Source organism: Macaca mulatta, chromosome 15 (genome assembly GCF_049350105.2).
Source record: "Macaca mulatta isolate MMU2019108-1 chromosome 15, T2T-MMU8v2.0, whole genome shotgun sequence".
Taxonomy (NCBI): domain Eukaryota; kingdom Metazoa; phylum Chordata; class Mammalia; order Primates; family Cercopithecidae; genus Macaca; species Macaca mulatta.
Window position 1 is genome coordinate 9,951,323 of NC_133420.1, and position 24,565 is coordinate 9,975,887.

Consider the following 24,565-nt stretch of genomic DNA (forward strand, 5'->3'; position numbering starts at 1 on the left):
CACAGGCAGGCACAGAAGCGTGGTGTCCCCCCCGCCCCACACACACACACAGGCAGGCACAGAAGTGCGGTGCTTCTGACACACAGCCAGGCACAGAAGCGTGGTGCTCCCAACACACAGGCCGGCACAGAAGCGCGGTGCTCCCGGCACACACAGCTGGGCACAGAAGCGTGGTGCTCCCAACACACACACAGGCCGGCACAGAAGCATGGTGCTCCCAACACACACACAGGCCGGCACAGAAGCGTGGTGCTCCCGGCACACACAGCTGGGCACAGAAGCGCGCTGCTCCTGACACACAGGCAGCCTCACAGCCCCACCTCGCCACAGACGTGGTGTCCAGGGTCACCCCTTAACTTCTGACCTGGTGGTGCTGATGCCTCCCCCTACAGATGGCAAACCAATGCCCTAGTGGTACCCTCCATGTGCCAGATGGTTCTGAGTCATGCATAGGGACTCAAAACTCACCACAAGCCTATGGTTATTATTCCCCAATTTGAGATGAGAAGTCTCGGGCACGGAAATGTTGACTTCACCGCCCAAGGGAGTGGTGGGGCTTGGCAGCACTCAGATCCAGAGCACAGTCTCTATTCCCAGGACACTGAGTGCATCAGTCTACTGCTCTCTTTTTATAGAAACTTAGAAGCAAACAGTACAACCAACGCGAGCACATTCTTAGTATGAACAAGGCAAACATCACAGTTCAAAGGGAAAGTGCCTGTTTCTGCGCCAATCCTGTGCCCCACAGATAACCACTATGGAGATTTTTATATGTCAAAGTTTATACTCTAAGATATGCAGTTAAGTGTAAAATATGTATGTACAGCAATACATTGCTTTTTTAAAGAAAAGCAGAATCAAGATGCTTCTTCTATGTTGGCAGAGAAGTTGAGTGTTGGGAGAAGCTGAGTGTTCCGAGAAGCTGAGTGTTGGGAGAAGCTGAGGCAGGGCTTCCATATCTGACATAACGTAAGAGTCTTGGAACATGTCCGGGGTCCAGGGTCTGAAACTCCTCGTGGCCTTTGGAACACCAAGCTCTGTGCTAAAGGGTGGAAGGCTACCCTGACGCACCATTATCTAAGCCCAGGGCATAGACCTCCCTGTCCACTGTGAGTGTCGGGACTCCGATAGTCCTCCCTGTCTACTTGTTGGGGCTGGGATAGGCCTCCCTGTCCACCTGTGAGTCCCATGCACTGCAAGACGATCCTATGCCAAAACTGCTCCATGAGGCTTCACACAGGGGCATTGTATTTCATTCACTGCTAGGCTCTACACTCACTTTTATGACCCCAGGAAGGACTGAGACTTACATAGAATAGGGGCTAGGTGATACAAACGGCCGCTGTAATCAGAACATACCAAGACCAGGCCACAAGGAAGGAAGGAGAAGCCCTCTGCCACAGCCTTTTACCAAGTCGCTGACATCTCTGTCCAACATGGATAAAAAGACCCTTTTTCCTTCTAAGTCTAAAGCAACATATCGGCCCATCTGACAGTAATTCTGTTGTACATTTAACTTCATCTTGCTCTTCTAAGTGACTGTTCATGGTCTTAACACCTGTACAAGAATTTCTCAGTTACTGAACCAGTGTTAGTTATTCAGCAGATAAAATGGCAGCAGATTGCACCCCAGGAACACACCCAGTCACGTGCACAGAATGGGATATCAGCACAAACCACTTACCAGAAAAAAACGCATCTCTGCTTTGGAAAGTACCATCGCCGGTCTCCATGAGCTCGGTGTTGCCATACTTGGGCGCTGTCCGGGACCCCGTGGAACCCTGTGGTCGCTCCATCTGTATGGAGTGCTCTGAGGTGTACGTGGTTACGTCAGGAGGTGCAGAATGATTTTCTGTAAAGAAGCACATCATGAGTGTTTCTGGTGGTTGTGGCGTTTGCTCTGCAGGTTGAGCAAGCCATAACTTAGGAAGAGACGAGCGCAGGCGCTCACCCTGGGGGTGTTGTGAGAAGTCAAAGCCGATCTCAGCCATGTCTGCCACACACATCCGGCACAAAGGGGGACCCCAGCATAACTCATGTTGCCGAAAATGGAGTAGAGTTCGGTGAAACCTCAATTTCCTAAGAAGAGCCACGTCAGTGGCGTTTTAACTAGAATAACGTTAGACTGGCGATGGCCGGGCACCAGGAACCGTGTGTGTGTTCATGAAAGGGTCCCGTTTCCTGTCGGCCACCGTCGACACAGCCTGGGGCTTTACTGGCGCTTTGGAGCCCAGGGCCTGGAAATGGAAACCCGGCTCTGGAAACTTCTGGAGATTTGGGGATGTCCCTTAAGCTCTCCGTGCCTCAGTTTCTTCATCAAATGGGAACAGTAATGACTATGACCATTTAGGGTAGTTGGGTGGATTACATGAGTTAGCACATATACAGTTCATAGGATTTTCCTTACAAAAGGGGGAGACATCAAGAACTACTATTATTTGTCTTAGTACAAACAATACTAGTCATTCAAAAAACCACCTTTACACCCTAATGTGTACTCAGGACTGCCTAAGGCCAATGAGCGCATGGAGCTCTTTCTCTTACAGCACCCCGTGGAGAGAAAGTCAAACCGTAAGCGGCTAAATGGGGAAAAGCATGCTTTGCTAGTTAATGAATAAAACGTTGAGGAAGATGCTCCAAGCAGCCCACTGACGACGCCCGTCACACCTAGAATCTTGAGGATGGGCGCCACAGTGCGGATCTGGATTCTGAATCCTCCTTTGACAGAAGCTTTTCAGGATCACCCACCACCGTCCCACGCAACAGAAGCCACAGAAGGCACAGAAGCGTGATATTCTGTGCTGCTGAAAGTGGTGCTCATCCTCAGAAGCCTTTCTTCACCGGACACTGCCCATGTCAGCACCCGCCCGGAGGCCATTTAGACGGCGAAATCAACTGAACGCACAAAAACAGCACACAGAAAATCGAGGCACAAAAGAGGCCGTGAAACGATGCTCCTTTATGATCCGAGAACCCGGCGGGGTGGGGGTGCTGAGCCGCCTGGGCACCGCGTCAGCCCCTCCCGAGGGTGTCAGTCTGTTGTCACAAGTTGATTTGGCAATGCCACTCACTTGGAACCCGTGACTGAGAAGAGAAGAATGATCGGCTCTCACTAAGGGGAGGGTCCGCCACACCGTCCGTCAGTGCCACGACTTTCCACCTGCAGGCAGGCCGCCCGACTTCCTGCAGAACCAACCCTCAATCCTCAGCGGACTTGGATGGTAGCGTCTCGGAGGCCTCCTTCTCAGCTCCGAGGTGTGAAAGCGCTGCAGACAGCTTCTAGATGGACAGCGGGTAAAGCAGTAGAAAAAGAAAACTAGAATGCGATTGCCTATCTTATGCCAAACTGGCTTGACTGCGAAGATACATGTGAGATGTTCCCACTTAACTGCTGGCATAAATTGGTGGAAAAAAATCCACAAAGGACTTGAGATTTCGCTTCAACAACAAGTAGAAGCGCGGCCAGCTCTGTGAGACTGGGTGACCTGGAGTCTGCAGCCCTGGGCTTTTCTCCCCCTCCGACGAAAGCAGCCTCTGTGGCCTCCCCTTCCATCCCTTGGAGGATTTGGCCAGTGTGACTATGTTGTGCCTGGACTCCTTAGAACTCTCACACGCATGCGCACACACGATCACACACGCTAAGTTCTCGTTCACAGGCTTCTGATGATCTCAGAAGGTCACATGCACATCTGACTTTTTACGTCTCTTGTTTTGCTACAGAAAATATTTCTCCTCTTCAAGTTTCATTATTTTGCCACGGCTTTTCCAAAAAATACCAAACTTATAGAAAATGTCCAGATAGTCTACGAGGATTACCTTAGTGCCCAATTAGAAATTACTGGAACGTGATCACCTGAGAGTTACATTTGGGTCACACTGAGCCCTGATGTACATGAGTTAGGACCCCCTCACAGTTTGGATAAATTAAGTCTTTGTACTAAAACTTCCTCCAGTATTGCAAGGGTCAACCCACAAAGGGAGGCCCAAGTGCAGTGCTTCATTTGTTCTAAATATGTGTTTTCCGGGTAAGATTCTGTGCACTTCCTTAAAATTGAATACAATCCGAGGATACAAATGTTTCCACCAAGTGGCAGAGGTGGTGTCTGGCCTCCCCGTCAGGTCTAGCAGAGCCTCGACCACTATCCTGGCATCCAATATACACATGGAATATTATGGAAAAATATGTAACAGTCACACATTTCTGTTCAATGTTTAACCTACTGTGATTTCAAGTATAGGTTATTAATTCACATAAATGAGTGTACATGTTCCTGAAAGTGTGTCAAACTGAAGTGTAATACTGCTTTGCATTTGAGTACTACTTTGCAAACTTGTAAAGAGTATTTCTGCTTTCTCCTTTATACTGACAACAGTTGAGAGAGAAAAATTATTTTTTTCAATTTTTTTTCCCTCACGCAAAGCCTAAAGCAGGAGAAGGGACTTCCAGATCCCAGCAGCAGTTATTGGGAAAAGTGAGACAGACCCAGCTCTCCTGACAGCAAACTCCTGTTCCAGACAGAAAACAGCTGATGCTTTCAGTGTCAGTGAGCACCGAAGGGGCTGGGACCCAAGTCAATCCCAAACGCCTCTGGGTGTCAAGGAGTCAGTGATCTAGAAGTGAACATTCTGGGGTTCTGGGGTGTCTGTGGGCTATCTGATCACACATGACATCCACCTGCTTCCCACTGAGGGATTTGCAGAGATCAGGCTTTCCTGTGGTAGCTGATGCCGGGAGAGTCTGAGCCTGTGTCTTGTGCTCCATTATCGGCAACATGGTACACAGTCGTCTCCGATTACTGCTTTAACAGAGAAACACACCAAATCCTAGTCAACCCAAGTCCCATACTTGATGGAAAACATGTAGTCCTGAACCATTCAAAGGCAGAGCGACAGAAGGCTCATCACCACTCCTCCACGCGCCGGCTCTACCTCTAGTAATTCTCACTTCACTCCTTTTCCACGGCATTTTCAAACGTTGTAGGGCAGTGATCCTAACTTCGTTCTTTTTCTAACACAGAGGATCTCCCTTGTCATAGAACCTACACAAAACAGTGCACCACGCCCAAGAAATCTGAACACCTGTGGCAGACAGCAGCGTAAAGCAGCCGTGGTTAAAGCCCTCGTTTCCATAAATGACTCCCGTGGTCAGGAGGAGCACACTTTAAAACCCTGTCCTGTTGACTGGGACTGTTAAGGTTTCACAAAGGAGCATAAGTGAGAAAAGATGGGAGCGGATATGGCTGCAGGATTCCCCAGTAGCAAGGCCCCTGCAATTCCAGCTGTGGGAGGGACCTGGGCATGAGAAGCAGTAAAGGAGCTTCCAGAAACAATCCAACCAAAGCACCCCAGGGGCCAGAGGGGCTCTGCACTCTTTCCACCAAGGGATTGCACAGCCATGATAAAACAGAGGAAAACCTGCACCCACAAAGGCATTTAGACAACAGGCACAGAAAGACATTGTGAAGCGTGCTCACCTATGTCGGTCTGGACCAAGACCTCCGCCAGGTTGTGGGAAGCCCCGCTGCCCCCGCTCTGCATGGAGGACGAGGAGGTGGAGGAGGTGGAGGAGGTGAGGTATAAGGGACTGACAGCCCAGAGCGTCTTGACGTGCCACCGTGAGCTAGGCTTTATTCCACAGGGTGACTCTGCTTCCCGTGACAAGATGCAGCACGTGAGCACAGATCAAAGGGTATCAGCAACTAACCCATTCCCCAGGTACTAAGCAGAGGACCAAGAGTTTAGTTCCTTACTTACTTGCTCCGAGCTTGATTTAAAACAGCTTTCTGGGATCCTGGGGACAAACATCTCTAACTGGTGAGAATTCTGGGTTTAGTAACGGAAGAATCACCTAATGCCCATTTTGTAACTGCTGTTCTCATCAGAACTTGAGGTCAAAGGGTGAAATAAAAGGGGGGCCAAGATCTTGACACCCCAGTTTGCACAAGGCTAACCAGCGTGCTTGAGGGGGTGAAAGGAGTAGGATTTTTAAAGTGCTGAGTTTTAAAAACATGGCTGTAGGCTGGGTACACTGCCTCATGTATATAAGCCCAGCACTTTGGGAGGCTGAGGTGGGAGGATTGCTTGAGGCCACGAGTTCAAGACTGGCTTGAATAACACAGCAATATCCTATCTCTTTAAAAAGAAAAAAAGTTATTAAAATAGTAATAAAAAGGTTAATACAATAAATTACTATAGCAACATGGCAACCCCTGCTGTCAGACAAGGTGCACTCTCTGTGGCTACGATGAGGTCTGGAGAGAAATGTAACCGGCATCATAGGGAAGGTGGACCCCAAAGCTCCACGGCGCTACTCCTATACAGTCTGTTAACCAGCATGAAGTCTCCTCCACAATCAGAAGCCCCACCCTGGGACCCTGCCGGCAGCCCCAACTGGACAGAATGGCCTCGTGAATGTCCTTTCCTGCCACAACCTGCAGACCCTGAGCCAGTCCTGGCTGTGACTGAGGCTGTGCATAAACGTCTGCGCCCAACAGCTCACCTTTGTACATGATACGCCCAGTCCACCTCATTTCAAATGTTACGCTTGCCCCAAGGTGAACATGGATGTTACAGGTTAACTCACTGCATGTGTGCTAGACTTTCCCTGTAAGTGTTCAGACATTGCACGAACCGGATGAGCAAACCCCACTTTCCCTGTAAACGTTCCGACATTCCATGAGCCCGATGAACACACACAGCCAACAAACCCCGGAACGTGTAACGCCGCGGCCTCCTCCCCTCCTGAGGGGCGCGTGCTTACAGCTCCCCCAAGACCACATTTCCCAAAGCACAGAGTGTTACTCTGAAAAGAAAACCTCCTTTTTCCTTCCTCTGTACATCTCGTGGTCATGTTAATAACTATTGCTACAAATGCACAGAAACGAGGTATCATCCGTGCCGGTCACCGAATTCCTAGCACCAAAGCTTCAGGGCCCCCCAGTCTGAAGGAAGCTTCTATCACCCTAAAGCCAACTCTGGAGATGAAGGCCGAACTGGGGAAATGTTGTGTCACCCGCAAATCCACACCACGGGGCCCTCTGCAGTTGTGTGTAAGGAACTCTTGGCCTGTCCTGGGGTTTGGGGAGATCAGGATGCAAGCAGATACTGTACGCTCTGCCACGGGACGGTGAAGTCTGCGAAACCTCAGAGGAACACAGAGACAAATTGCTGCACGAGTCCCACAGGCCGAGCCTCGATGGGCACCAGTGTCAAGAACACAGACACGCCAGGAGGGGCAGCTGATGCAGGCAACGCCTGCAACCCCAGCACGCGGCAGCATATGAGAGTGGGGGTCTCTGGCCAGGCTCCACCACAACTGCCATATTCTGTAGTAAAATTTTAATCATAGGTTGTAACTAGTTATAACTCTAACTTGTTTTACAGATAAACAGAACACAGGGTACCAACAGACTCCAAAGTACTTCGCCTAGAACCAAGTCTAGAATGCAGATGGCTGCTGCTCCAAGTGTGAGGAGTCCCCTGTAGTGCCATAAATCCTAGATCTAGGTGACTAAGTGCTCTGCCTAAACCAGATGGCACCCTGAGGCTCTGAGGGTACCCTCTCTCCCCAGGCCAGTCCATCAGCCCCAGCAGAAGCTTCTAGAGTAAGAAACTGTGGATTTGTATTGGACAGATGTAAACCAGGCAAAATCACAGTGACTCATCCTGGAAGCCCATCCGTTTACCCACTCATGCCCTAGAGAGCCCTGCCCCCATCTCCACATCCGCAGTCACGCTGAACCACAAGAACTGGCTTCTAGGCCCTCAAGCCACTCCCTTTCGCCCCCGGAACAGACCCTTCTAAAACCGTGAGGCCCAGAGTAGGCTTAACAGGTGGTCCCAGCAGAACTGGCCTCTGCATGTATTGATACTTTCTGTGTGTGGTGGGGGGGGTGGTGGTTCTTGTTCTGTCACTCAGGCACAGTGCACCATTAGTACAGTGGTGCTATCATGGTTCACTGCAGCCTCAACCTGCTAGGCTTGGGTGATCCTCCAGTCTCAGCTTCCCGAGCACCTGGGACCACAGGTGCACATCACCACTCCTATTTAATTTTTTGTAGAGTCAGGGTCTTGCTATGTTGCCCAGGCTGGTCTCGAATCCCTGGGTTCAAAAGTGAACTGCCCACCTCAGCCTCCCAAGGTGCTGGGATGACAGGTGTGAGCCACTATGCCCAGCCTAGAATTGGTTTTTCTTAAACCTGAGTTTGACACATGAACCCCACTCACATAGATATCAGCACACTCTCACAGCTCAAGGGTATTTCTGAATCCCGATTCTGTCCGTTCAAAGGTCAATATCTAAGATAGGGTCAGAACTGACCCTCCCTCAGTGAAGCCTAAGGGCAAATGCAACAGCATCTCAGGATATGAGGAGACAAAGTAAGAAGGGTGGAAAATACACACTGAAATTCTAGTGTTAGAATCATAATCACCAACACTTTCAGAGGCAATCTGCTTTCCAAAACATGTAGCTGCTGGATTAACTTCAAACTCACCAGATTCCACAGGCAGGAGCTCAGAGGGGCACAGCTTTCTAAGGCCGCACAGCCCAGGGCAGAGTAACAGCCTTGGGGCAAAGCAAACTAAACAAAGGCTTAGTTCTCTCAAGGATGAAGGTGCTCAAGTCCTTCCAAATAGATTCTTCTTCTAAGTAAGTTAGATGCTTCCTACAACACTGTTTACAGTGCCAGTGTGTTCAGAAACATGCAGTTGAAAATACATCTCAGGACCCCAAAATCACTAAGCTAAAGGGACCTCAACGTGAGGAACAGCTTAGGGCAAACCTACCTCCCATGCTCTTCCGAACAGAGACAGATACTGGGGGAGAAAAAAACAAGCCATGTACCTCCCTCACAACCGATCCACAAGGAAATTCCTCATGACAGAGGAGAGAACCCAAAGTCACCATCTGCACACGGAGATAAATGCGGATCTGACTGCTTCCTCTGGAAAGGTTCACCAGAAACGCATTTGTCTGATCTACCTGTGACCTGGAAACCCCTCCCCGCTTCGAGCCGTCCCTCCCTTCCTGGACCGAACCAACGTACATCTCACATATATTGTCTCACATCTCCCTAAAATGTGTAAGACCAAGTTGTGCCCCAAACACCTTGGGCACATGTCCAGGACCTCCTGAGGCTGTCGTAGTGTGTCCTCAACCCCTCCTGAGGCTGTGTCTTTAACCTTGGAAAAAGGAACTCTTTACGGGCCGAGAACCGTCTCAGAGATCCTTCTGGTTTACAGGAAGCATTCTCTCCTGCGAGTATAACGATGAAATCATGTGGAATTACAAAGTGCCACTTTAGTAAAGGCCAAAGGAATTAGGGTTCGATGTGCTTAAAAAACAAACAAAAACAAGTAACGTTCTGTCAATGGACCATGAAGCCCACACCCCCTTTTGCAGTGAAGATGTCAACTGGGACGAGAGGCCCCTCCTGCAGATGCAGCAAAGGCTACCCTCTGACCCCACTTCCCAGAGTCCAGGTTCCCACTGCTCAGGGAAAAGCAATCCCAGCTTCAGGGGGCTCAGGCCTCCAAACCCAACTCCCACCCATGCTGGAGAATCACCCCAGGGACTAGCGAAATGGCAGGTGCAACTCTCACCTCATCCCCTTAAAGGGGAAAAGGCACCTTCCCGCTCCTCTTCTTGCTGGTGGGAACAGGGGCAGGAGCTGGAGGGGCAGGAGCTGGAGGGGCAGGAGCTGGAGGGGCAGGAGCTGGAAGGGCAGGAGCTGGAAGGGCAGGAGTCGGGCGGCAGGAGGGAAGCAGCCTGGGTCCCTGCTAGTCACAGATGGCAAATGCCAACCATCCCCGACCTTCACTTTGAAAAGAAATCCTTCTCTTTTGTCAGGTCCCTGGTTAGAAGTTTGCACCCATTCCTTAAAAACAAAACAAAAACAAAAACAAACATGAAAAAAAACTCAGATACAAAATGGGTGTTTTGCTGACAATATTTCAATTATCTGGAGGCCTTGGGTCAAATGACGGCAAAACAGGAATCTGAACACTGTTATTCAGGAAACTGTCTTCCACAGCCCCATCTACCCTCCCAGGCTCTCACCTTATGCTGTTTGTCTGCTAGATGATTAACAATAATTGGTTTTAAAAACTAGGTGTACAGAACAGACAAAAGTCAGCTCGGGTGGAGGGGAAGCAGGATAAGACCCCCTTCCCCACAGGACGGTGGAGGAGGAACCTTCAGCACCTGGGTTTTCAGGATGCTGGATCTCTGAGAGCATCTCTCACAGCTCAAGGACGGCCAGACCCTCCTCTGACACAGCCTATTCAGGCGAAGGTGGCACCTGCCCTGGAGATCCACAGCCCTGCGCGGGGCTCAACTGGAGCTGAACTTTCCTCCCTTGGTAAGAGTCAGGGCCAGGGGTGGGGAGAGGAGAGAAGCAGCAGGCCTGAGGGCCACTGTGGAAACTCCATGCCACGCTAACTCTCGTCTGACGTGCTCCGGCCAAAGCCACGCTTCTCGGAGGGCATTTCACTTCACACATCCGGAAATCATTAACGTCTAGTCTCCCCACAGAACAGATCCTTCCCCAGGAGGCAGACAGTTGGCTGTAACACGGGGTAATGAGGGGTGCGCCTTGGTGCCCATTCTGTAATGTTTCCTGTTACCTATTTTACCTTAAGCTACAAATGATTCCCGTTTACACGGGACACAGTGACACAGACAGCAAAACACATGAGATTCAGTGTGATCCCACACCCGTCACTGCTGACCTCAAGTTCTTTGTTCGTTTTGCTTCTAGAGTTTGGACTCTCTCCCGGGGTTCCAGGCCTGTGGATTCAACCAATCATAGATCAAGAATATTTTTTAATGTGTTTCTACCAAGTATTCAGAATTTATTATTCATTAAACAACTACTCCCATAGCATGTCCATGGCATAGCTGTTACGAGCAACCCTGACATGACTGTCTGCAGGAGGATGTGTGTATGTCATATGCAAACACCATGCCATTTTAGGGCAGGGACCTCAACACCCACAGACCTCGGATGCCATAGGCAGTCCTGCAGCCCACCCCCATGGGCACTGTGGAATGGCTATAATAGAAAATGTGGAGGTTTTAAATAGCTATGTACTAAATCTAATCTTTTGTTAAGAAATTACTGTGCATCATGTGTATTATTTGGAAGTCCTTCATGGCCCAGAGACTTGACATGTTCTTATCTTGTTGTCCACTGATCTAGTCATTTCGGTAAGCTTATTGAACACAAATCAATTTTACAGGTAATTTCTTACAGGAATCACACACAATCTGCAAGCTGCTTTGGTTTTTAAAGTGAAATAACCAATAGTTTTGCAAACCAGCTATATCATAGAATAACAGGACAAAGCAGCCCCATGACATGCAAAAACAGGAGGTTTCAAAGCTAACTAGTGTAAAACACATTACAAAATCCTAAATATGAAAACGTTTTACACCACAACAGATATTCTAGAAAAAACAAGATATTCAAAAAAGGCCTTTGCAGAAAAGCACTTTCCCCTTCATTTTTCACATGGTTTCCAGAAGCTTGTGTTTGGCAATGACCATGAACCAGAAGTAGCATCCGCTGCAACTACTGCTACCGCAACACAGAATATTAAGGCAAAAAAAAGAACACATTGATGAGAACAGGTAGAGTGTTATACAAATGAGTGTGTTCTCAAGTCAACAATGTTCAAATTCTAGGTCTCCCGCAGACACTAGACGGTAACCTCCAAAGCTTATGTACTTGACAACGTTCAAGGAGACCAAGTTCAGAGCTGTCACAAGGCAGCACCATCCTCATGCGATTATCTCAGGCAGGTTTGAGGACAAGTGCCCCCTTCACAGCAGGAAAGCTGCCCAGTCCAGCACTTCCTGAGGTCACAGACCTTCGCCTTCCCATGTCTTCAATAGTTCCTTTACACTGGGAACCAGACAGCAAAAAATAAAACACTTCCTCAAATCTCAAGACAGTCTTTAGAGCTCTTTTCCTAGCCCCTTTCTCTTACTGAAAAGCCTATTTTGTACGCAATCTGTAGTGCTTCCCAGAGCTGGGGCGGAAAGAGAGCTAGTGTTTGGTAGATCGAGTTTCAAGCGTGGGGAGACCAGGAAGTTCTGGAGATGGATGGCGGTGACCACGGCATGACAGTGTGAACACACTTAATGCCACCAAACCATACACTTAAAAATAGAGTGCTATGTAATTTTACCACAATCAAAAGACTAACTGAGAAAAGCCATCTATAATTACTGTCACTTCTGATATCTTACATCCCGTAAGTTTCATTTGCTTTTGGAAATCCTCAGAGTAATCATGAAAAACTAATACCCTGTCATCTCTGAAACGCAGGCAAAGTCGTTCAAGGGTTTTGATTATAGGAAAGTAGCTGGAAAGCAAAGTGTCCGTTAGACACGGCAGCCGTGGTAGGACAAACACATGGTAGGAAGGTGGTGGTCATGCTACACACAGATGGGAAGGGTTTGGGGAGCCACAGCACCCGAAGCTCGGGAGGCACCTGGGCAGGAGCTGAGAATGAACCAAACACGTTCGATCACGCAACATTCATGGACCCTGAGTCCAGCCACTGCCGCTGACATCCACTGTGGCCGGGGTGTCCTCTGCCATAGAGCTACACACCCTGCCGAGGATACTGTACAGATTAAATGTTGAAGCACAGACACGCTCAGGTCCAGCTGTTCAGATAGAAGCAAACACAACACATTTCCCAGACCCCAGCAGCAAGACTCTCCACCTGACTGCGTTCGGAATAACGATCTTCTTTGCCAGGGCTGAGCCATGCTTCCCTCTCGCCTGTCCTCTGCCTTCACCAGCTTCGTGCGCGTTTCCGGGCAACTGTTTGTGCAGGTGCTATCACTTTTTTCCACAGCAAAAATATACACAGACACCACACAGAAATGGGCAACCTCGTTAGGAGCTGTGCAGGGACATCTAACTCATCAGATGTGCCAAATTCCTGTTGCCATGGCAATTAAACTAGCTAAACTAACGTTGCTATGACCTCATCTCTTACTTCACCACTAAAGATCATCCGGGTAAGAGGAGTGTGCCTCTGCATAGCATTCAGCTCACGTTTACATGTCGGTTTTCCCTGAATATGGTTATGTGAGATAGAAATCAGTAAGATGGGGTGTAACATCTAGTATAGGATCGTTGTGTCTCCTAGGCTCAAACACTTCCTTTAAGATCCTCAGAAAATGAAGTTTAACTCTGGGGACGTGAGTTACATAGTAACTTGTTTTGGATACTGTCTCTTTCACAATCCAAATATCAACACCAAAGAAGTTCTTGAGTTCCTTTTGAAATTGAAAGGAATTTACAAACCATAAAAGCCCCAATATTAAAGGATATAATTCAGTCATTTTAGCATATTCTCAAAGCTGTACATCAACCACTAGTATGTAATTCTGGGACTTTTTCACCACGGGCCAAAGAAACCTTGAACCCATTAAGAGTCAGCACCTGCTCCTTCCTTCCGCCAGCACCTGGCAATCGCCAGCCGACTTCCGTTTCTCTGGATTTGCCCATTCTGGACACCTGTTGTGAGGAGAATCGTACAGTGCGTGACCTTCGGTGCTGACATCTTTCACGTCCAAGGTGAGTGGAATCTCACAGTGAGTGACCTGTTGACAGATACCTGGACTGTTTCTACTACTACGAATAATGCTGCTATGAAGATTCTTGCAAAATATTTTCAATTTTTTTGGGCATATGCCTAGGAGTGAAATTGCTGGGTTGTACGGTGATTTTATGCTCAACTTTTCTGAGGAACTGCCAGACTTTTCCAAATCATCTGTACCATTTTACTTCCCCTCCCACTAGCAATATATCAAGATTTCACTTTTCCCAAATTCACCACCATGTCACTGTCCAATACTGGGGTTTTACCCATTCCGGTGGTTGTGAAGTGGTATTTCACGGTGGTTTTGATTTCCATTTCTAAGATGATGAATTCTGCTAAACATCTCATGTGCTTTTTAAGGCATTTATATGTCTTTCTTTGGAGAATGTCTATTCAAATCCTTTGTCCAATTTTAAATTGGATTTTTACTAAGAGCTTTTAAATATATTCATGATATCAGGTCCTTATCGTGATAATCTATCCTGTTCTGTGGGTTGTCTTTTTACTTTAATAGTATCCTCTGAAATGAACATTTTTAATTTTGATACCGTCTTTTTCCCTTCAGTTGCTTGTTATAGCTTTAAACGTCTCAGCCAAGGAAACATTGCCTGATCCAACGTAGCAGTTTCACCACGATTCTTCCCTAAAGGTGTCATGGGCTGAACTGTCCCCCCTCTCAAGATTCCCATGTTAAAGTCACAACCCCGGAAACTCAAAATGTCACTGTATTTAGATACAGGGCCTTTAACTTGGAAATTTAGGTCACCTAAGATCTTAAGAGTAGGCCCTGATCCAGTATGACTGGTATTCTTTTGAGAGAATTTAGACACAGTCCTCAGTGCTGCACGCACCTAAGAGAAACCTGTGAGGACACAGAGAGGACGCCATCTACACAGCATGGAGTAAGGCCCCAGAGGGTCCAACCCTGCCTGCACCTTGATCCCAGGCTGCTCATGCCTGTAATCCCAGCACTTTGGGAGGCAGAGGCAGGCGGATCATTTGAGGTCAGGAGTTCGAGACCGGCCTGGCCAACGTGGTGAAACCCCGTCTCTACTAAAATACAAAAATTAGCCTGGCATGGTGCTGAACACCTGTAGTACCAGCTACTAGGGAGGCTGAGGCAGGAGAACCGCTTGAACTCAGGAGGCAGAGGTTGAAGTGAGATGAGGTCACACCACTGCACTCCAGTCTGGGTGGCAGAGTAAGAATCTGTCTCAAAAAAAAAAAAAAAAGGTAACAATTTAGTTTATTTTACAACGATAAAGTCATTACATCTTAACACAGTCTTCAAGAAGAAACCATTTTCCCAAATAAGTAGCAGCGTGGCAACAGTTTGTGCTGCTGTGAAAAAACCTAACATCTCTGCACCTCAGACAGCAGGGTTCTCATGCCTGCATCTGCATTCAGTGGGCTGCAGAGCCGTGGCTAAAGTTTATGAAGGAAGTCCGACCCCATGCTGATATACAAGTAGGAAGCAGTATTTTCATTGTGTTTTCAGATCATTTTAGGTATTCTCTGCTGCCAAATGTAACAAGTGGCACTTCCGCACAGGCTGTCTGCAACGCAGAGTCTGCGCTCTGGTCGACGGGCCTTTCTGCCCCAATTCCTTCTGAGTCAACTGGTCCGTCCTGCACTTGAATGACTTTTACCAGCACACGATTTTGTAATCACACATTGGTTAGAAAACACTGGTTCAGAATTATGAGCAACTTCCACATTTCGTTCTATATCAAAAAACAAACAAACAAAAACACATCAATATCACCATTGGTCACATGAGAAAGTGGTGGACACAAGATTTTTATATTTTAATACTCATTGGAAAGCTCAAATGTCTATCCTTGGGAATAATGTAAGGTACTTTCCTTGAGATGAAAGTCATTGTGTTCATTTTTCAGGCCACACCTGCAAATACCTCCATCTGAAGTGGCATCGTTTGTAAGTCATTCTTTCTATAAAGGCGGCCGTTAGTGGAAGAAGTGGTTCTGCAGGTTCATAGCTCAGAGGCACCAATGCTCTCTCAAGATAACCGTAAAATCCGCAAAAGACGCACCTGTGCACACTTCCTGTTTCTCACTCAGAACATTCCAGAAGGAACCCTGAATCCCGATGCCGCAGCGGGACTGAAGTTTGCTCTCACCCACACAATAAACCCAGGGAGCTCCCCCAACCCCCACCCCGAGGCCACAGCCTTGGTCCTCTGTCTGGTCTAGGAGGGCTCCTGCAGCTCCAGGCTAACAGGGAAAAGCAGGCACCCACATGTCAGAAAGCCCTCCCAAGGCCCGGCGAACACTTCTGCTTATGTGCCAGCCAAGTGCGTTTGACAAGGCTACAGCCAGCTGTACGGCAGGCAGCGAGGTACCCAGCAAGTACTCAGGGCTCACGTTATGGAGGAGGAAGCCAGGCAGATAGTGAGGTACCCAGCAGGGTTCACGTTACCGAGGAGGAAAGGAGGGTAGAGACAAGGGAGCTGGAACAGTCTGTCATAACCTTTAGCATTTACAAGGCTCGCTGAAGATTATCCGATTTGATCTTAACAGCTCACAAGATAGGCAGAGGCATGACTGTTTTCACTTCATAAAGAGATCCCGAGAACTGATGATGAGCACGTGATCTTCCCATAGTCTCCCAGAAATCATCCGCAAATCATCTCTCAGTTGTATGCATGTGATAATATCTCAGTCCCCTCTCTGCAGGGGAATTTTAATGCTGCTGTGCTGTTGCTTCGCACCCCTGCCTTCTCCTGAATTACAGCGATGCCCACCATGCATTGGGAGTCCGCACCACCCCACCCCCCGCTACAGCTGATGACTTGGGTCACCCTTATCTTTCATTTCCACCTGCAGAGACCTGTTCTTCCTTCCAATGCAGCTCAAACTCACTCATTGTGGGAAGGTTTCCCAGCCATCACAACTGTCATGTGTAAAATCAGTCTATGGAATGCTTCATTTAGGAGGAGCTTATGTTGCCTCATTGGCTGTGATCAGGGCCAAATTCTGAGCAAACCCGGAGGTCCCCTCTCCACATCTCTGCCCCAGTGCTCTTAAAACAAGGATTCCTGGAAGCACCTTTTGAGTCCAATTCATGCATGAGTCTGCCCCACACCCTGCAGAAAAGCCCTGGTGGTCAGCGGTCAGGGCTCGGGGCCCCCAGGTGGGTAAGGAGAGTTTAGTGCACTCTCTGGACTTGGCGCTCAGAGACCCGCGGCTGGAAGGGAAGAAACTTGCATCCTGTGAAACATCCAGGCCCCAAGACCCACTTAGGAGCAGAAAACGGGGAAGGAGCCTCGAACAGACTCTCAGGAGGGGAGACAGCAGGAGCCATGGAGGCCACCAAGGAGGGAGGGAAGCAGGCAGTGAGGCCACAGGTGATGCGGGGGAGGGAGGTGATGTGACCAGAGGTGACATGGTGGGGGGATGACACGGCGTGGTGTGGGGAGGAGATGTGGCCAGGGGCAACGTGGCCAGGGAAGGAGACACGGCGGGAAGGAAGTGACAAGAGGGGTCTCCAGGCCTCAGACTGTGCCTGATTTATAGATGACATTTTAATTAAGGTGTTATATCTAACTTTAAAGAAAAGTAGCAATTTAGAACCACTGTGTACATTTAAAGCACGGTACAAATTGAGCACATTTCCCAACCCGTAGAACAGTGTATTGAAGGAAAAAACAGTAGCTCACCAAAAACAACAACAACAACAACAAAAACAGTGAGCAAAGAAAAAATTCATTTAAGATCAGAAATAAAGAGATCCTACAGCTCTTCTAGTCCAATCCCCACCCTAACGTGAATGGGGTGAAAAAGGAAGTAGATTCTAGTCAGTCAGAATTAAAAGCAAAACCGATCCACTTTACTTTCTACTTGACAGAAAACAAGCTCATCAAGGAATCCCCACAAACAGTAGCTTTAGTAGTTCCCAAAATGCGAAATTCACCTACAAATTAAATCAACTGCTAAATGTGTATAAAGTAATCTTTTTCATTATTGCCTTCCTCATCCCCAAGGGCTTTTTTAGACCTTGTCTCCCCGTAACTGCCTCCAACACCCAGGAAATTTAAACCCCACAAGTAAACTGTGTCTCAATTCATGCACAGCGTCCTTTGGAGTACCCAGTCCGTTGCTCTAAGACGTTCTTGTCACCTAAGCACCGAGTACAGCCTGAGAACGCACATCCCTTGACCAGGAAGCATCAGGGAAGCAAGAGGAGGGAGATGCGAGGACCCTCCATTCCCTCTGGGACCCCAGGCCCAGCCAGGACTGAGAAGGGCCTCACAGCCCGGCAGACCTGCACACCTGATGCGAACCATACACACGGCTTCCCTGGGCCTCGGTCCCCTGCTCTGCCCTCGCTGGCCGCTGTGGCTCTGGGTAGAGGCTGCTCCCTGAGCCCCAACACCCACAGCCAGTCCCCTCCTTGCAAGTCGCAGCTCTGCTCTCACTGCCTCCCTGATGCTTCTCATCATCATCTGCGTACCGTGTCGCCTCTACCCCACAGCCCTTGCTACCGCCCACCCCACCACGGAGCCTAGCACACAGCAGGTGCCCGAGACGCCCCAATGGGCGGGCATGCCAGGGTAGGGCTTGGAGTTCCAAGGGCCACGTCCCGCATAGCACCACAAGCGCCACGGAGGCTATGGAAGGGGTCCAGGCTTCAGGCCTGCACTCAGCTTCTCCCGGCCCCGGAGGGCAAGAACCTAGCAAGGAAGCGCAGCCGGAAGCAGGATCCCAAACCCCCTTCCTGCTCCTCAAGAGGAAGGGGACCTCGGGGCACAACCCCACGAGCGCCTTCCTCCTGCCAGGCTGCCTGTCACAGCACCGACACCGTCACCGCAGGGAAACCCACTCCTGTGAGGAGAAAAACACCAAGTACAACAGGAGCCACGTCCCCCTCAGCGTCTGCTGAGCCCAATAGCGACAGCAGCAGCCGGGGCCCCACTCAGCATGCACCGACGCCGATCCCGCCAGGCACACCACAATGCCGACCAGCTTGAAGCTCAGCTTGACTCATCAGGGCCCTCTTCCAGGAGAACTCGGCATGTCTATCTTCCCTGGGCTCACAGAAAGGAGCGGGACTCGGACCCGAGTGTGCACAGAGTTAAGCTCCCACTAGCTATGCAGACAACCTCCCTAGCCCTGGCCTGCGAAGGGGCCAAGTGCAAATAGCCATCTTTTGCCCGCACAGGTACAGAATTCAGCCAGCTCTCTCAATGGAATCGTGACAGGTCTACTCCAGGCTCCTCAGTGCTCTGGGGTTCACCTCGGGCCACTGCACCTTTGAAACGTGGCTGTGGACTCCTCTAGGCTGCTCAGTGTCACGGCCCATTTCATTCAGACACTGCAGGCCCCTGCCGTGGTGTCAATACCCAGGACACACCTGCCGGCATCCTCCGAGATGCTGCTGCAGCTGCTGTGATCTGAAAACAGCCATGCACAGGCATCAAAGGGAGGACTTCTCAAGTCTCCTCCAAGAGCAGTGGCTACAGCTTTGGAAGACGTTGCACTGAATCCTGGGTGATCCTGGCTCGGTCTGCAATCTAAGCCGGGTTGCTGGGGAGATACAATCTGTTGTAACTGACAGAGGCCGTTGGTGGGAGCTCTATCAAGACTGATAATCGCAACTAGTCTGAGATTTACTATCCATACGTTCTATTTGATGTTTAAAAGGAAAGCATCGTGAAGTTCCAGTAGCAAGGAATTTTCTATAATCTATCACATCCACATACAGCAGAAATGTAGCTAAAATGTTCATAGGGTCTATGCAGAGGAAGAGACGGGTCCATTTCAGGAAAAGTGCTTCCTGGCTTTTCAGAAACACAGTGAAATCCCTGCCAAGTAAAAGGTTGTTTATACTTTTGCTTTGGAAACAGAGGGATAGTTCTTTCTTATTATTTGAATACATTAACTATATTTAAGTGTTCTGGTAGACTAAGTATTAAATATTCAAAAGGAAGTAATTCTGTTCCATCCATTTCATTCTTTAAATGTAGCTTTCAAAAACTGGCAAATACCTGGCCGGGTGCGGTGACTCACGCCTGTAATCCCAGCACTTTGGGAGGCCGAGGCGGGTGGATCACGAGGTCAGGAGATGGAGACCATCTTGGCTAACACGGTGAAGCCCTGTCTCAACTAAAAATGCAAAAAACTAGCCTGTTGTGACGGTGGACACCTGTGGTCCCAGCTACTCGAGAGGTTGAGGCAGGAGAATGGCATGACCTGGAGGCGGAGCTTGCACTGAGCCGAGATCACACCACTGCACTCCAGCCTGGGCAACAGAGCAAGACTCCGTCTCGAAAAAGAAAAAAAAAAAAAAAAAGTAGCAAACACACCATGTCTGCCCTGGCTCCAGCCATCTCCACGGAGGGGACAGAGCTTGGGAAAAGCTCACTGTGGAGGCCCAGAAGGCCGGGCCTGGCCTTTGCTCAGCAGATGTGCAAGAGGGTCAGCCACCCTAGGGAAGAAGCCCATATTTGCTATGTTACTGATGATAGCCACATAAATTTCTATTTTGCCTCCCACACAGAACTGGGATCTATGTTTGAGCAAGCAGCTCGTGCCAACAGTCCCTCCATGCCATCATTTCCGTGACCTCCCCCAGAAGAGCCAGGCCAGGCAGCATCCCCACACGGGCACTGGGGCCCAGGAAGATCCTGATCCTGCCCCTCTTCTCTCTCATCCTTGCTGTGGAAGCCCATCAGTGCTGGCTAAACCCACGTTTACCTGGGGCATTCAGGAGAAGCTTCTGTGCAGAAATCAACTGGGAAGCAGGACTTTGTGTGCTGGCAGGTCACTCGAATGGATTTGCAGAACTCAATTTTCAACACAGGTGCCGCCACCAAGTCCCTCAAGCCCTTTGTGAGCCTAGAGCCACAGAGCCATTTGCGGCACTCTCACAATCTCTAACAACTCTGCACAGAGGCCCTGTTTATCCAAAGGACCATAAAAGTTTCCTTGTAAACAAAGTTTGACATAATGAATTAAAAGTGAAGTCACCACTTCTATTTTCCATTAATCCATTCATTCAAACAAGTATCTCTTGAGTATGTGCATCCAATACCGTGGAATTAGGATTTAGTCCATGCCTTCAAGAAATATACATCACAGAAGAAAAGGTATAGCTTGTAACTAACAGTGGTGAAGAGGCAAGAAATACACATCGCAGAAGGAAAGGTACAGCTTGTAACTGTAACAGCGGTGAACAGGCAAGAAATAAACATCATAGAATGAAAGGTAGAGCTTCTAACTAACATCATAGAAGGAAAGGTGTAGCTTATAACTAACAGTGGCGAACAGGACAGAATTTCAAACGCTCATCAGGAGCCGCTGAGGAGGAAGCCATGATTCATTTCCAACTGCAGTAGATAAATGTTTCCTGGATAAAGTAATTTTTCTACAGCTGTATCTGCTCCTTATTGTTTAATCTTGCTCAATAGGGTATTAAATTACCACTTTTTGTGCTGCTTATATAAAATACATCATTGTCAGGGGAGGTTATAAAATAACACTGCAGACAAGCTTAGACTGTGAATGGTACGAGGCAATGGGACAATGTGTTCCTGTGTTCTCAAGACGCAGAAGGGGCAACACCCTTCTTCCCTTCTCCTCCCCACCGCCCTGTTCCCAGATGATGGGCAGAGGCAAGGCCGCCGTGCAGTCCTAGAGCTGGCTCCAGGGTCAGGACACCACACCCGGACTCTCTGCACCCCATGCAAGAAATATAGCCTGGGGGGCAATCACCAATTTACCTGGCAGTGGGGAGAGTCCTTCATCAATAGCCTGTGCTTCCAGGAGCCAGGACAAAGCAGGAGGCCCCAGGAAAACTGTTCCAGGTGCTCCTGAAACCTAGGTGGAGTCACAGCCTGGCAGGAAGCACCAGTGATGCAGGTGTGCCCAAGACTGGGAGGATGGCCAGATGCCTGGAGACCAGACCGACCTGCAGGAGATGACCACTTCTCTTTGGTTCATTAGAGATAGACAGTCTGGGCTTTACTTTTGTATGTGGAGTCTCACAGTACAGAAATATCACAATGGGATTAGACTTCGTATAGCCTAATTTTTTTAATTAAAAAAACACAATTATTTCAACTAATTCTAAATCCAACAAAGAAAAATAAATAAGTATATAAACGCATGCCTCCAAAATGTAAACCACAATCTCTATACCCATAGCAGACCCAAAATTTAGTTTACCTTTTGTTCAATATTATCTCTTTTATTCTAAGCCATTACTGAGGTGTCTCCTCACTGCCCGATGAGGAGGTTCATGGGCTCTTCAGGGCTCTTTCCTGTTTCATCGTTTTTTAGGTTTAAGGGCCGGATCATTTTCCCACACTTGCTTGCTTCCCTGATCACCAATTTTTCACAAGGACGTCATTGTGTCTCAGAAAACCTAGTAACTGAACTTCATTAAAAGTGAAAACTATAAGGACATGTTGGCTGCTATGACAGCATCCTCAGTCACCGAATCTCCCTGGGGGACCAGACACACCCCCAATCTCCTTGTAACCCCAGCATGCAGGTATCGCTGCGGCTGACAGGACTGACCCACCCTGGGGGAGGCATGAAAGCAAAGAGAAGAGAAGGCAGGTGACTCATTTAGGAAACTCGGGTGATCCCCTCGAGTCACGTTTCTCAGGGTGTGAGGGGACAGCCACATGCTGGGAACCTCCTTGGCCTGGCAGGTGGCAGACTCCTGCGACCCTCCTCAGACATGTTAGAGAATCCAAAGGCGGGCAGACTCTGAAAAGTATCTGTAAAGGAAGGACTTAGCTCTGCTGTGAGCCCACTACACATGAGGTCAGGCAGGACGCTGCTCCCGGCGTCCAGTCTCCATTTCACCCTCCTGGGAGGAACACCCGCCAAATCACAGAGCACGGTCTTCAGCGAACACCTTCCTGCGTGACCTCCACTCTCGCCCAGCCCTGCAGGAGTGGCCGCTGAGTAGGGGAAACAAGTCTTTGCTCCTGAGCCGGCCACCTTGACGCTGGGCGTAAGACCAGCACTGCTACGTCTCTGGGGAAAGGGGCGGTCCTGGGCAGGAATGCACTTGGCAGCCCCAGGGAGGGGCCAGGTGTGGAGGACCAGGCCTCTGCCTGCAGACACGTCAGCACAGCATCCTGGAGCAGAACCTCCAGCCCAGCTGAGCCTACAGATGGCTGCAGCCCTGGACAGCATCTTCACGGTGACCCGGGGGACTGGGCCAGAGCCGCTCAGCAGGGCTGCCCTAATTTGCAACCTCAAGAAGCTGTACAGTCGTACGTGAATGTTGACTTAAGCCCCTAGGTTTGGGGGTCACTTGTCACACAGTGACAGACAGTGGATGTGCACGGACTCCCAGGCCACGATGGCCTCTGCCGGCCTCACCCAGGCTGTCTCATCTGTCCCCGTGACATCATGTTTCTCAGAGCCAAAGGCTGCCAGGACCCCTTCTGTTTTTCACAAAGTCGTTACAAGCTCACGATACAAACTGAAAAAAACCAATCTGTAAAATACAATGTATGACGCAATACAGGATGAATGCCCAGGCACATACACACGCGAAACAGGCGCAAGCATGAAACAGGTGCATGCCCACGCGAACAGGTGTACATGCATGAAACAGGTGCACGCGTGAAGGTGTACACGCGTCAAAAAGTGCGTGAAAACACCAGACATGAAGGGCTGTCTTTATCTTGGTTTTAGGTATCTCCTTCACCCTTTTACACCTGCAGGACCACAAACACAGCACACCACAGTACTGAGGGGAAGCCCCAGCTTCTCATAGGGGCACATGAGGCTTTTTATTTATGTCACAGGTTGCATCACTACATTCTAGAACTGCAAGACCCCACACTGCCAGGACTGGGTCAGGTCCACCCTGTGCTCCAAGGACCAAGCCGCCTGCCAGCCCACACGGACCTGCCTCTCAGATGGTGCGGCTGCTTCTAAAACAGAGTCTCAGACCCAACCAGAAACCTGCAGTACCTGTTATTAAATCAAGACTTGGCTGTGGGTAAACGTGAAGATTTTTATTAAACATGACTCTGGAACATTCAAAGGACCATAACTGAATGCTCCTTTCGCAGCCACGGCGTGTCCAGACGCTCATGGAGAAGGCCAGGGCGTGGGAACCCACGGAGTCCCAACAAGGCAGACTTGGAGCTGTGTGGCTCAGTTAGCACCGATTTTGTGTTGACACTTGCCTTTTATATTCAGACTAAAATAAAAAACAAGACGCAAAAGTGGCTCACATTCTATTTCAATTCCCTATTTTTGTAGTAACTGGGTCCCTTTCCCTCTGGTTTCCCAGCCAAGCGATAAATAGGCCCAGCTGGGATTTTTCAAAGTCTGGGCCTCTGTTGTAGAGTAAGTGAGGGAGGTAGGGAGGGGGGTATGGAGGGGAGCAGGAGTGGTGAGGAGGAGTAGGGGATAGGGAGGGACGGAGGGAAGGATAGAGAGATACAAACTGCCGAGGGCTGGAGGCAGCAGAGATGCTCCCTGGCAGCCTCAGGCTCCCCATTCCAAGGTAACCGAGCTGACATCATGCATATGGTGCCATCAGATGACTTGGCTGACACACGCCAGAATGACAACAAAATGCTTAAGGAGAAGAGTAAGCACCAGCATCTTCAGATTAGGGTAGATTCTTAGTTTCACGCTTGCCTTGTATGACATTCTATAAATTGTAAAGATAACACATTTTCTTACCAGCCACGCTGTTCCCCAAATAACAACTATAATAAAGACCAGACAGCATGTGAGTACTGAGCGTGTGTCAAGCCCCGTGAGGTAGGCATCATTTACTTTGCTAGAGAAAGAAACAGACTCTGAGAGAAACTTCCTGAGGCCAGGCAGCTGTCTCCAAACCCACCTCGCGCCTCCTGACCCTGAACGTGGAGGTCCCAAGTCATTCACATGAATATTTACCTACATGCATGTCAGATTGAGATTCAGCCCCCAGATCTAAT

The 24,565-nt window shown here is 49.1% G+C and overlaps 1 long non-coding RNA gene across 2 annotated transcripts in view; it reads right to left on the reverse strand.

The window, feature by feature from the left end:
* LOC106998043 (uncharacterized) overlaps nucleotides 1–24,565 on the reverse strand; it is a 73,824-nt gene that overhangs the window by 15,232 nt on the left and 34,027 nt on the right. The window contains exon 1 of one of the 2 annotated variants that reach the window (XR_013405064.1): nucleotides 1,685–4,280. The exons of the other annotated variant lie outside the window; for it this stretch is intronic. This is a non-coding gene — a long non-coding RNA (uncharacterized LOC106998043). Of the gene's footprint in view, nucleotides 1–1,684; nucleotides 4,281–24,565 lie in introns of those variants that run through there. 2 annotated transcript variants of the gene reach the window in all.